This window comes from Hemitrygon akajei, chromosome 21 (assembly GCF_048418815.1).
Source record: "Hemitrygon akajei chromosome 21, sHemAka1.3, whole genome shotgun sequence".
NCBI lineage: Eukaryota > Metazoa > Chordata > Chondrichthyes > Myliobatiformes > Dasyatidae > Hemitrygon > Hemitrygon akajei.
Genome location: NC_133144.1, coordinates 17,382,123 through 17,396,716, shown reverse-complemented (window position 1 = coordinate 17,396,716; position 14,594 = coordinate 17,382,123). Strand labels below are relative to the sequence as shown.

The following is a 14,594-nucleotide window of genomic DNA, read 5'->3' as shown; positions in this document are numbered from 1 at the left end:
CTGATGGTGGAGAGGAAGAAGCTGTCCCTAAAACATTGAGTGTGGGTCTTCAGGCTCCTGTACCTCCTCCCTGATGGTAGCAATGAGAAGAGGGCATGTCCTGGGTGATGAGGGTCTTTAATGATACACTCTACTGATACACTTTAATGATGCACCCGACTTGAGGCACTGCCGTTTGAAGAAGTCCTTGATGTTGGACACGGTTGTGCTCATGATGGAGAGGGCTGAGTACACAACTCTCTGCAGCTTTTTCTCAATCCAGTCCTTTGGAGTCTCCATACCCCTGGTGAAGCAATTAATCAGAATGCTCTCCACCACACATCGGTAGAAATTTGCTGAGGTCTTCGATTACCTCCTCGAATTCCTAATGAATTACTGTACAGCCGGTGGCGTGCCTCCTTCATGATTGCATCAATGTATTGGGCCCAGGATTGATCCTCTGAGATGCTGACGAATGCTTCTAATGACCCTTTACTTAGAATCCAAATGTACTGGGCAAGAAGGAGATGGGCCTTTGCAGGAAGTCTGAACGCAGCCTTTGTGGAACTCGGGTCATAATCAGAGAGTGGAAACAGATCCTTCAACCCAACTTGTCCGTGGCTGACCAAATGGCCAATCTGAGCTAGTTCCATTCGCCTGCACTTGGACCATATCCTTCTAAACCTTTCCTATTCATGTCTCTAACACCTCCATTGTGTCCTAGCTGTCTAGATACACAAGCCTGGGCAGTACGATATGGAGAGTAAGCTGTTGCCCATGTAGCAAGCTCCCCCTCTCCACACATTGGATGAACCCAAAGGAAATGCAGAGACAGATACAGTTTGGTACCGGCAGCTTCACAGAAGTTGCCAGTCTGCATTGAACTCAGTGCAAAACTGCCTCAGGGACTCTAGCTCTGGATTTTTCTCTCGGGGTTTACTCCCGAAGCCTTCCCCATGAGTATAGCTACAAGGCAGCAGAGGTCTGAGATCAGAGTTTTCCTTCTCCTAGATGAGCTGCCAACCGTGGCTGACGAGGCCCAATCTGTACCTGTCTAAATGTCAATTAAACGTTGAAATAGTCCCCACTTCTATCACTTCCTCTGGCACCTTTTCCATATACTAACCTTCCTCTGAGTGAAAAACTTTCCCCTCAGGTCCCCTTTAAATCTTCCCCCATTCTCTCTAAATTTGAGCTCAATAGTTTAAGATTCCCCTATGCTGGGAAATAAAGACAGTGGCCATTCACCTTATTTATTCTTTATGATCCTCTATAAGGTCATTACTCAGCCTCCTACGTATGAAAGAAGAAAGCTACAGCCTAACCAGTCTCTCCTTATAACTCAAGCCTTCCAATCCTGGGATATCTTTCTGAAGCTTTTATATAATCTTTCCAGCTTAATTATATCCTTCTTATGAGATGAATAGATCTGCACACAACACTCCAAATGTGGTCTCACCAACATCTTGTACAGCTCTAACGTGACTTCCCAATTCTTGTACTCAATGATTCTGTCAAAGGTTTTTAAGATCATTCACAACTTTCCCATCAGCTTTCTCATTGGCCTCGAGAAACTTTAGAAGTAATGAAGAAGCTTTTGATAACCTCGCATTTACAGGTGAATAGGTCGAGCAAGTAGACCTCACATCTCTGGCGCTTAGCCGACACAAATAGAATGACTCATCGTGGAAACAATTTGAAGGTGACAGGTAACATCAGAACATCAGAAGAAAATCAATTCAAAAGCTTTCTAAATAGGGTTGAATAGCCAGGACCTCGGGGTTGGCTGTTCGTCCCAAGTTCTATCCAGTCTCAGGTACAATGGGAACATGTATCGATAATGGCCACTTAGCCAAGGATTGCCAGCACCCTCGAGTTCATCGAGAAGATACTGGTGGCCTGGAATGGCGAGAGAGGCTTGACAATATGTATATGCCTGCGACGTGTGCACCCAGAACAAGGAGCCCCACACCCAACCTCAAGGGCTCCTTCACCCTCTACTTCAGTGGTCCCCAACCACCAGGCTGCGGACCGGTACTGGGCCACAAAGCATGTGCTGCCAGGCCACGAGGAAACGGATATGATTTGGCGATATGAAATGATATGAGTCAGCTGCACCTTTCTTCATTCCCTGTCACGCCCACTTTTGAACTTGAATGCATGCGAGGTCATCAGTCGCCTAAACGCAGTGATACCCTCGCACCAGGGGTCACTGGTTGGTCTCGGGTAACTGGCGCCTCGCACGGCCAGTGAGAAGTGAATTGCTACTGGCCTGGAGTGCGGACAGATGGGCGCCACCTCTAAACCTGTTTAGCACACTGAATGTTCGCGGGGAACCCAGTGCTAAAATATCTGCAGACAACCTAATTCGGACTCAGGGTTTTGTAAGTAGCAGAGCAGCTACCTCGCTGCGATCTACTGAAAGTCATCCCTCGGCCGATAGATCCTATCTACCTACAAGGGGGGGTGGGTGCCCTGTCGCACTCCTCCCTCACTCAGTCGCTCGCACTCTCCAGACTGCGACTGCCGCGGCCACGGTACGGGGACCTCCAGCCCTTACCTTGTCCTCTCACCCCACCCATGACCAGCCGCACCTGGCCAAGGCGTCTGGCGGCGGGCGGGTGGGAGGCTGCAGTTCAGGCCAGGAGGCTGTCTAATGAGGCAATGAAGCCCTCAAAACTGCTTCGGCACCCTGAGTCCAATACTCTGCACTTAAAGACAAACCCGTTGAGTTTTTTGAGCGGAAAAAACGTGAGGAAGCGGGACAGAAGCTAAGTGCTGAGAGCCAAAATTGTGGAATAGACTGGACATAAGGAACCCCCTTTGAGCATCGCTGCATTCCGGTCTTGTTTAACCACACACCCACACCCCCCCCCCCCCCCCCCCCGTCGGCCAGTCCACATGAATATTGTCAATATTAAACCGGTCCATGGTGCAAAAAAGGTTGGCAACCCCTGATCTACCTGTTCCAGAAAGACCATGGGTGCACATCTCCATGGACTTCGTCACAGGTCTTCCTCCTTCCAAGTGGAAGACCAACATCGTGGTAACTGTTGATCATTTTTCAAAGGCCTGCAGATTCATCACCTTGGACAGAGACATCTGTCACAGAGACATCTGGACATCTGGACAGAGACATCTGTGGCAGAGACACTTGAAATTGTCCTTCAGCAAGTCTGCAGGATCCACAGTTTTCCAGCGGACAGTGTGTCAGATGACAGTCCGCAATTTGTGTCACGTTTTTGAAGGGTGATCTGTAAACTGACAGGGGCAACAGCAAGACTTTCCTCTGGGCTTCACCTGCAGTCCGATGGCCAGACGGAGCAGGTGAACCAAGATTTGGAACGAACCCTAAGATGCCTGGCCTCAGAAAGATCAGATGAATGGTGCGACCATTTGATGTGGACAGTGGTCACCCTCAACAGGCACATGGGATGTCTCTGTTTGAATGCCAGTTTGGGTATTCTCTGCCACTTTCCCCTAAGCAGGAGGCAGAGGCTGGGGTTCCTGTGGCTGAAGATCACGTCCAGCCTGCAAGGAGAAATGAACTAGTGCAAGGGAGGTTTTGTTGGCCTCTACCTGGAAGGCTGAGATAAAGTCCAACTACAAGAGAAGACAGGGACCAGTTTTGCAACCTGGGAAACAGGTCTGGCTGTTGATTGGAGCCCAAGTTCACTGGACCCTTCAAGGTTCTCAAGGAAGTAAACCCGGTGGCTTACACTCTGCAGCTCCCCAGGACCTTCAAGATCAATCCCACTTTCCACATTTCCAAATTAAAACCTGTGAACTCCAGTCCTTTTGCCCCACCACCTTCAGTCCCACTACCACCCAGGTCTGTCGATGGGGAACAGGTCTTCACCATGAGAAGAATATTGGGTACACGAACTGTTCAGGGTGCTTGGCAGTTCCTCATGGACTGGGAAGGATTCGGACCCGAGGAACGGTGCTGGGTTCCTGTAAGGGACATCTTGGGTTTGGCTCTCATCACTGTTTCTCTGATCAGCCAGGGCTGTCAGGAGCTGGCCTTAACTGGCTTGGTTATATGAGGCAGAGTGATATTGGACAGGTGTGCTTCCGAGAGGTGGACCTGTGACTTGAGGTGTTCCACACGGTTCAACGGGGAGGGGGTCCTGTTACGATACGCACCCAACCGCACCAGCTTCTGGGGTTTAGACGCTCTGACTCTTCCAGAATACGATACTGGTGCAGTCACTTTAAGGATTCAGGACCCCCCCAGTAATTTAATGTCAGGATTTCAATATGTAAGGAGCAGTGCTGAATCATCAACTCTACTTGGATTATCGGCTAGGGTCTAGTTAGTTCTCCGTTCTCGTTAAGTCTCACATTGTGTCTTGATTCCAGCCTCAGCTACTCCAGCACGTGATCCAACCATCCTCGCCTAGATCTCTCATCACAATTGTAAATGTAGACGACAGTCTTCACTGTACACAACATCACCGATTTGGTGTCAGCTGCAAACTTATTAAACATACCGACTACATTCTCATCCAAATTATTAATACAGATGACAAAGAAGAGGAGACCCAGCACTGACTCCTGTGGAACACCGCAGGTCACAGGTCCAACTCTCTGAAACACAACCCTGAAAGATCACTCTGCCTCATACAACCAGGCCGGTTTTGGCCAGCTCGCACTGGACCTCATGGGACTGTAGTCTATCGTAATTGGGAGAAATGAACATAATTCACATCCATCGACATTGAGTTGCAGTTTCATTTTAAGAGGCTGATCTGACGTGATGATGTTGTGTGAGGATTTTTAGCATGTGGGTTTTGGAGTTCAAGACAATGTGTTAGGGGTTTCATTAAAGATAAAACACCTCGTTTAGTTTTATTTGCGAAACCTACATTGGTAACCTCGGTACTCTAGGACAATTGTGGAGCTATTGAACATGTTGGCCAATGTAGATGCTTTGAAGCTGCCGGAGTTTTGGGAATAAAATGCCATCACTTCGTTTGTACAAGCTGAGGCTCAGTCACAGGCCTGCAGTTGGCTGACATTAAGTTCAGGGAAGCTGGGATTTCTGTCCTGTATGATGTCTCAGCCGGTCACCATCGCCCCATGGTGCCTGCAAACTGGAGGTGAACTGTTTTTGACTCAATACATAGCCTCTCACATCTAGGCCAAAAGGCCTCACAGAAACTGGTTGCACTAAAGTTTGTTTGGCACGGCCTTAGAAAGGACGTGCGTAATTGGACTGCAGCCTGTGTGGAATGCCAGCGGGCAAAAATTAACCATCATGTTCAGGCAGCACTGGCACCTTTTGAGGTCCCTGAACAACAGTTTGGCCATATCATTGTGGACCTTGTTGGTCCTCTTCCCCTATCCCATGGTTTCACGCACCTTCATACCATGGTGTATCAAACTAGCATCAACGACGGCCACAGATGTGGCTTGGGAGTTCATCAGCACCTGAGTTACTCGATTTCCTCTGATCCCGGTCCCCAATTCATATCAGACCTCTGGGGTGCGACGGCCCAGGACCTCCACGTTAGGATACATCACACCATGGCGTATCTCCCGCAGTCCAAGGGCCTATGCGGGTGATTTCACTGCTCCTTAAAGACTGCTCTGAGGGCTTCCCTGACCGATGAGGTTTGGGATGATCATCTCCCATGGGTCCTGCTGGGGCTCAGAATGGCTCCAGAAGAGAACCTGCAGTCATCCTTGACAGAGCTGGTGTACGGACAGACATTAGGAGTGTTAGTCGACTTAATTCCTGATGCCACAACCACCTGGTCGGCCTCTCAATAGCGTTCCTCTCTCCTCAGTGAATTCACCTATCCCTACCTCCCATCACGGTGTACAGCCCTCTTGGGGTTCCTGTTGGCCTACATTCCACCTCGTTTGTTTTCATCCACCGTGACGCACACCAACATCCCCTTAGGCCCCCTTATGATGGGCCGTTCCATGTCTTGGAATAGGGTGAAAAGATTTTTGTCGTAGGTAAGAGGGCTGAACCTGAATACATTTCATTAGATTGCCTTAAACTGGCCAGCCGAGGTTTGGAGCATTCGGCTGCCATGCTCTTTGTGTCACAACATGACCATCAGCGTATCGATGCCCCCCCAGTCCCCCCACCCATGGAACACAGGGCGGCTCGTACAGGGTCCCGACAGGCTCACGGTGCCGGTTTTAGTGAATTCTGTGGTGGGGGGGGGGGGGCTGTGTAGGGTAGTGAAATTAGGAAAAACGTACAAAATTCACAACCATCGACGCTGAGTTGAGGTTTCACTTTCAGAGGTTAGTCTGATGTGATGAGGTTGTAAAGATTTACAGCAGGCTTCTGTTTAGGTTTCAGAGTTGAATAAAATGTGTTACAGGTTTCATTTAACATAAAACGCTTCACTGCATTTTATTTGTGAAAACCTATAGGACCTAACCCTCCAGATCAGCCTCCAATGCAGGACCTTATCAAAGGCCTTGCTAAAGTCCATAATTTATGGTGACTTAAGTGTTCCAGTCACCTTATTCTCTGTGGCTTTAACCATCGCAAAGAGGGACTGCTGAGAGGATGCTGCCTGGATTGGAGGGATTGTCTTATGAGGATAGATTGAGCAAAGTAGGGTTTTTCCCTCTGAAGAGAAGGAGGATGAGAGGTGATTTGTTCAAGGTGCTGTGATAGAGTGGGCAGCCAGTGTGTTCTTCCAGGGCAGAAATGGACAATACCAGAGGGTGTAATTATCAGGTCAGATGAGAAGGAGGGGTTAAATTGATCTTGGAGTAAGTTAAAGGCCCAGCACAACGTAATGGGCCGAAGGGCCTGTACTGAGCTGTACCGCTCTGTTCATAGTTATAGTTGTAACAGAAAGCTAAAGGCTCGCAGGAAGCACCTCACCTCATCCCAGCAGCTGGAGCTAGATTTTGGAATGATGCTGTGCTGAACAATCGGTGAATTATGAAGGAGAGGAGGAGGCTCCCGTTAAATATGGCTGGCCGGTATTTCACCCTTGTTTACTTGCCTTTCCTCATATCCCTTGAATTCCTTACTCAGTGAAGAGTCCGTCACAGGCACAAGCCTCCCCACCATGGAGGACATCTTCAATAGGCAGTGTGTCTTCCTCACTATCAGATTTCTGAACGGTCCATGAACCCAGGAACACCACCTCGCTATTTATGATTTATTGTAACTTACAGAAATGTGTTACGCCTGCACTGTACTGCTGACACAAAACAACAGATTTCTCAACCATGCCACGTCACATTCGCCACCGTGCCATTTCACACCACCCCACCCCGATATCCCCTCCCTCTCTCACTGTCCAGAGAACGATGTGAAGCTGTCTGGGAGGAAGTGGCTCTGAAATCAATAGCTTGTTATTTAGAGTCAGAATCAGGTTTATCATCACTTACAAATGTCGTGCAAATTGTTGTGCAGCAGCACAGGGCAAGATGTTAATATTACTAGAAGCTTCAAAAAATAAACAAACAGAGAAATTAATTAATTAATGAATAAATAAATAGTGCAAAAAAGGAATCAGAAGGTAGTGTTCAAGGGTTCAAAGATGGCCAAGGGAAAGAAGCCAATCCTAAAACATTGTGTGTGTCTTCAGGCTCCCGTACCTCCTCCCTGATGGTAATTACGCAAAGAGGGCATGTCCTGGGTGGTGAGGTTCCTTAATGGTGGGTGATGCTTTCTTGAGGCACCACCCTTTCAAGATGCCTCAATGGTGGGATGTGCTGTCCGTTTCGAAGTCCATAGGATGCCTGTGCAGATAGAGGGAAATGGATTGAGCTAACTGTTAGTTTAAACCCAATATTGTTCTACATATCTAGTGGGACATTAGACCCTGTCCCTTCTCAATCTGCTCCGTCTGTGTCAGCTTCTCTCTTCTCCTGAAGCACCAAGGTCCTTCCACACAGTCTCTTCTTTCTAACGGTCCCTCATCACACACTCCTTCCACTGGGCCCTTTCCCTCCAGTTAATCACACCATCTCCCTTATCTGGTTCTACTCATCACCTTCCTATCTTATCAGATTCCATCATATGCAGCACTTTCTTGCTTCCACCTACTAACTTCAAAACTCTGTCTCTACCTTCACCCTTCCCTCCACCACCAGCCTATCTCCCCCCACCTGGATCCACTTATATCCCACTACCTCCTGTCCCACCCCTTCCCTCTTTCCAGCCTATCACCCCTCACCTGGATCTACCTCTCACTCACTAGTTCCTGCCTCAGCCCTTCCCTTACCTCTTTCCAGCCTATCACCCCTCACCTGGACCTACCTCTCACCCACTAGTTCCTGCCCCAGCCCTTCCCTTCCCTCTTTCCAGCCTATCTCCCCTCACCTGGACCTACCTCTCACCCACTAGTTCCTGCCCCAGCCCTTCCCTTCCCTCTTTCCAGCCTATCTCCCCTCAAGCTTCCAGTCCACTTCCAAAATGGTGACTGGTCATTTTCCTCCACAGATGCAGCCCAACCACTGAGTTCCTTCAGCCCTTTGTGCTTTGCTCCGATCCCTTTCCTGATGGGTGGGTTAGTTTAAAATTACCTCTAAACTTTTCACATCTTTCACTTACTGATTACGGTCGGGCTTAATGAAAATCCAGTGCATATCAAATGTGTGCCAACCCAGTCTGCTAATTCTTACGGACTTTGCTATCTATTCATTGAGATTCAAAGGGCAACTTCTTTTGGTTTTGGTCACAGGATGTGGGTGTTGCTGGGAAGTCTGAGATGGTTGGTTCCAGGCTCCTGGTATGATGTTGAACCAACCACGTGAGGACAGGGACACAAGCAGTTCTGCAGATGCAACACACACAAAATGCTGGAGAAGCTCAGCAGGTCAGGAGGGAATAGATTCAGTTTTATGAAAAATGTGGACACTACAAAATATAGAGTACTTGTGTGGACGCAAGAAGAGAGAACGGCTTCAATCTCCTGTCCTTTGCACATTGGGATAGAACATCTTTATAAAGGGTTCTTCTGATTGGAAGCTGAAATCTGAACTTTCTTTCAGCCTGACACGTTAGAGAATACGTCCCATCATGCTGTTAATTCCCAACTCAGCGAAGAATACCTGAAAATCCATCGCTGTTAAACATTATAAACTCATCGTTGCTCATAAACCACAATGACTGTCTTTTTTTAACAGTTAAATGATTTTATATGGCTGTACACTTAACAGTTTGAGTTCCCATTCTGAGAAATCATTGCTGGCAGACTATCAGGGTTCAAAACACTTGTTGGAATCCATTGAACAAATGAATCAAGATGTTATCCAACTGAGAGAGCTACTTGTTACTTCCAAAGCCCTAAGGCAGTGTGGTGTCTGATCGCTGCAGACGGCTATGCCTGATGTGATGATGAATCTCTGGGCTGGAGCTCAGAATTTTCACCTCTAGGTCAGAGGGTCGAGAGCTCAGGTCACACTCCAGATAGTGAGCACAAACCTTGGCTGTTGCCGTCGTGCTCCATGAGGGTGCGTGATGTCAGACGTTGGGATCAAACTACAGACTGAGAGCATATTGGACCTGCTGGGTGGAGGTTAGAGCATCTGACAGAGTTATTCTAAAGAACAGGAGAGCCTCATCAGTACTTAGCCCAAGTTAGATTATTTCTTCATTATGAAGGGATTCCTTGGTGACTCCTTACTGTGCATAAATTAACTGCAAACGTATTATCTCCAGTCGCTATTCTGTGAATAGTGTGCCCTTTGTTGTACGCTGGGGATCTGTGTGAGTCATGTTATATAAATGATCTCCATGCTACTTACCAGCCCCTTGTTATGTTTTGTAACTCCAAAACATAAAACTATTTGAAAGAGAAACACGGAGCCAGGAATAAACTTTGTTCTTTATGCAACCCCCTCACCATGGCTCATGTACAGACTTGGCTTGTTGGCTAACTCTGCTAACAGTCATGTGACTCAGCGGTGAGAAGGTCACCTTTCATAAACAATAGATGTCTAGAGTTGATATGATTTGGGTTCAACCAAATAGGTGTTCCGATTAAAGAAACCTTGATTTGAGCGAATGCTGTGTAATCACTGCCCACGCACAATTATCAGTCGGCAAGGAATAACAGATTGTACACTGCATAATACTATAAAGAAAATATATTTACTAATTACAGTTTTATCTAACCGTTAATAGGAAAAAGAAATGAAAAGAAAAGGGCCCATTACTGTTAAACCAGCCAAATGTTCATATAACCATTGGAGCCTCATACTGGAGTATTCCGGGGTGTATCTCTTATTGCTGGACCCACAGTCTGTGTGAAGACACCCACCATATTTTCAAACTCCCCTCAAAAACCATCTTGAGCAAACTGGCTCTCCCTCTCAGGGGTATTGTCCTCTCTCCTTGGAACCATTCATCAGCACAAAGCACTTCTTGCAATGGGAACTCTCGTTCTAACGGCATCCAGTGGCATCTTCCTTTTGTCCCACTCCGCAGGTCCCAATGAGAGATCCCAGAACGGACTACAGTCTGTCAGAAAACTCCCTCCATCCTGCTTTCTCTAGAACTTTCTCCAGACCCCACCATCCTGTTTGGCTGACACCACATTCTTAAGTTGAACAGCAGGGCTTCTTATCTTTAGCCCAAACCAAAACATTCTACCAGCAGGACACATTGCTTTTGCAGAAAACTGATAAAATCTACAGCATAGCAGTAGAAATCTTATCCAGGGCATTACATTTACTTTTCATGAGGAATGCAAACATGATATGATGACGTAGACCATTCACTTACTCTTATATATAGCCTGTAATGAATTAAATAACAAAGAATGATTTATCAACAATATACTTCCAATATTACTCAAATATTACTGAAATATTAAATATACATCTGCAATGTATTTGTCCTTCAATTTAGCTTATAATTTTATGACCGTAATGTAGTGTATCCTCCCCAACAGATATTTCTCGATTCTACATAAATACCCACACCTCACAGGTACATTATTGGATGTAAAGTGCATTGAGATATAAAGAAGATTGTGAAGGAACTTAATGAGTCAGGCTGCATCTATGGAGGGAAATGGACAGTCACCATTTTACATCAAGATCCTGGGCTGGATGACAGAGGGGAGATAGCCAGTATAAAGCAGTAAGAGGAAGAGGGGAGAAAGAGCTGGCCACTTAGTTACCGTAACACTTTACAGCACCAGTTTAATTCCCACCGCTGTTAGTCTGCACGTTCCCCGATGAACATGTGTTTCCTCCAGGTGCTCTGCTTTCCTCCTACAATTCAGAGATGTACTGGTTAGTAGTTTAACCCTTACATACTGTTCAGGTCAAATTTGACCCGTTTTGACATTTGACAGCAGTAAAAACACCCTAAATGCCATTTTTTTAGCCGAAATTTGATGTCTTTTCCTAAAGTGATCCAAAATGTGCAAAAATGTAAATATTTTAAAATGTTATACTTTTGTACAGGTGCTACAAATTTTTGTACATTGAGGCTGCCAGATTTGTTCTGGGTCCCCCCCCCCACCCCCCGATGAAGAAGGACAGAATGAAAATCATGATAGAGACTGGGTGGTGATGGGTGGGACTTGTTATTTATTGACTACCACTCTGCATTCAGTACTAAAATTCCAAACAAACTCATCACCAAACTCCAGATCCTAGGAATCAGTGCTCCCCTCTGCAACTGGATCCTGACTTCCTGACCCTCAGATGCCTCTAGGCAACATCTCCACCACAATTATTCCCAACACTGGAGTCCTACAAGGTTGTGTCCTTGCCCCCTTACTCTACTCCCTATACACTGGTGACTGTGAGGACAAATTCTGCTCCAAGTCCTTCCACAGGTTTGCAGATGATGCCACCATCTGGGGCCATATCTGAAATAGTATTGAGTTGGAGTATAGGAAGGAGATTGAGAGCTTTGTAACATGATGTCATGACAACAACTTTTCCCTCGATGTCAGCAAAACAAAAGAGCTGGTCATTATCTTCAGCTGGGGGGTGGTGGTATGCGGGGGAGGTAATGCACATGCTCCTGCCTCAATAGTGTTGAGGATGAGAAGGTCGAGAGCTTCAATTTCCTAGGAGTGACTATCACCAATAAGCTGACTTGATCTAACCACAAAAACACTGCAGCTAACAAAGCTCACATTCCTCAGGAGGCTAAAGAAATTTGGAATGCCCTCTTCAACCCTTACCAACATTTGTAGATACAGTATAGAAGGCATTCTACTGGATGGATAATGGTTTGGTATGGCAAATGGTCCTCTTACCACTCCTCCTCACTTGCCTATCACCCCCCCCCCCCGGTTCTCCTCCTTCTTCCTTTTCTCCTATGGTTCAGATTTCTTCTTCTCCAGCCCTTCTCATGTCTCATTTCCCAGCCATCTGGTTCACCTATCCCCTTCTAGCTTGTCCTCCTTCCTCTCCCCCACCTTTTTATTCTGGTATCTCCTGCCTTGCTTTCCAGTCCTGATGAAGGATGCTGGCTGAAAATGTGGACTGTTTATTCATTGTCATAGATGCTGCCGGACCTGCTGGTTTCCTATAAGATAGTCTCTTCAACTCACTGTCCACCTCATTATGATCTTGCACTTCATTGTTTTCTGCACCGCATTTTGCCTGAGCCTGTCACTCTTCATTCTGCACTCTGTTATAGTTTTACCTCATACTATTTCAATGCACTGTGTAATGATTTGATCTGTATGAACAAATCTCAGCTGTATAGACTCCACTTGGAGTACTGTGCTCAGTTCTGGTCACCTCGCTACAGGAAGGATGTGGACACTATAGAGAGACTGTAGAGGATATCTACAAGGACATTGCCTGGATTGTGGGCCAAAGGGCCTGTAATGTTCTGTAGATCTCTATGTTCTATAACAGAATGCAAGACAAAATTTTCAACTCACTTGTGACCATTTCAATTCAACAATGGGCTGCAGTTGATGGAATCTGATAGGAGAGGAGGGTGGAACATGGATGTCTGAGCCTCTCATTAGGTCAGCGTGTATACAAGTCTGCCTCTCTAGTGCAGAACAATATTACAGGTCACTCCGCTATTTAGAGAAAATGCAAAGGAGTGGGACTAACCCAGGCTTTTCAAAGAGCTGGCAGGATTTGTCAACAGTTTCATCCTAGAAATAAGATTCAGGCATATTTGTGTACATATGACAAGTTCTTGTCTGGATTAAATGGAACATCAGTACAATTAATTCAAACAGCATTATCCAGTTTTGGGCCACAGGTTTCCTTGCGTTACAGAAGTATTTCAATGCCTGAGAGTTTGTCTGGGACATTTGTACTGACTGTGGACAAGGGGGTACAAATGGAGGTGCAGTGAAACTCCGAAACTCCGGCACTCTCGGGGGTTTAGGTTTTGCTGGAGTAGATGATATTCCGGAAGATTGGATTTTATTTTTATTACACTTTTGTTTTCTTTCCATGTTCTACGCGAACCGAGTAAATTGAAGGGGAGCGTGTGAACTGGGGCTGAGGGGGAACGGAAATGTTGGAACTGAGTCCCGGGGGGCGAACATACAACACAAGGCCATGAAAGAAGGTGTGAGAATGCTGAAGGAGAGGAGAGGGGGGCATTACTGGAAGTTCGAGAAGTTGATGCTCATGCCATCAAGTTTGAGGCCACCCAGACGGAATATAAGGTGTTATTCTTCCAGCCTGAGTGTGGCCTCATCGCGACAGTAGGGGAGACCATGGATTGACATATCGGAATGGGAATGGGGATGGGAAGTGGGATTAAAATGGGTGGCCACTGGGAGATTCCGCTTCCTCTGGCGGACGGAGAGTAGGTGCTCTGCAAGGCGGTCTCCCAATCGACATCGGGTCGACATACAGGAGGCCACACTGGAGAACCGGACACAGTACATGACTCCAACAGACTCACCTGGAAGGACCGTTTGGGGTCCTGAATGGTAGTGAGGGAGGAGGTGTAGGAGCGGGTGTAGCACTTGTACCGGACACAGTATCTGACCCCAGGAGACTCTCCGGGTGTGCGACAAACTGACAGGACAAGGCATCTGGTTTCTGTTTTTTTTTACTCCGGTCGATAGGTCAATGAAATTGAGGTGGTTAGGGAACAAAGACTACCTGGTCCGTCTGGAATTTAGTCTGTTGGCCTCCTGAATATAAGCCAGGTTCTTGTGGTCTGTCCAATCGACAAAAGGGTTCTTGGCCCCTTCTCCCCTAACCCCAACCCTCCAAAGCTGCCTTAACCGCAGGAGGCTCCCGATTCCCATGTCATCGTTTCTCTCTGCTGTGGATGGCCACCTGGAGGAGACTGCGCACGGGCGCAGGTTACTGTCCGGAGGAGACCATGGAGACAACACCGATGTCTGAGGCGTCCACCTGCACGATGAGGAGAAAGTCCGGGTCAGGAGAAACCAAGATGGGAGCTGGTGTGAACCGCTGTTTAAACTCTGCAGAAGCAGCCTCCGCTTCGGTAATCCAGACGGAGGAGCCGTGCAGGTGATGAAACGGTTGTCGCGTGAAATTGGGACTTTTCCAGCTTGACAAAAAGTCCATGGTCCAGGTGCATCTTTAAAATGTCCCTGACGGGGGCGACATGCTCGTCCATGGATTCCGAGCAGATTAGGATATTATCCAAGCAGATGAAGGAGTACTTGTGGAGAGCATCCCGGAGTACGTCGTTAATAAAGGCC

The 14,594-nt window shown here is 47.0% G+C and overlaps 1 long non-coding RNA gene across 1 annotated transcript in view; it reads right to left on the bottom strand.

Annotated features, from left to right (window-relative positions):
• LOC140714121 (uncharacterized) overlaps positions 1 to 14,594 on the bottom strand; it is a 79,541-nt gene that overhangs the window by 30,256 nt on the left and 34,691 nt on the right. The window lies entirely within an intron of this gene.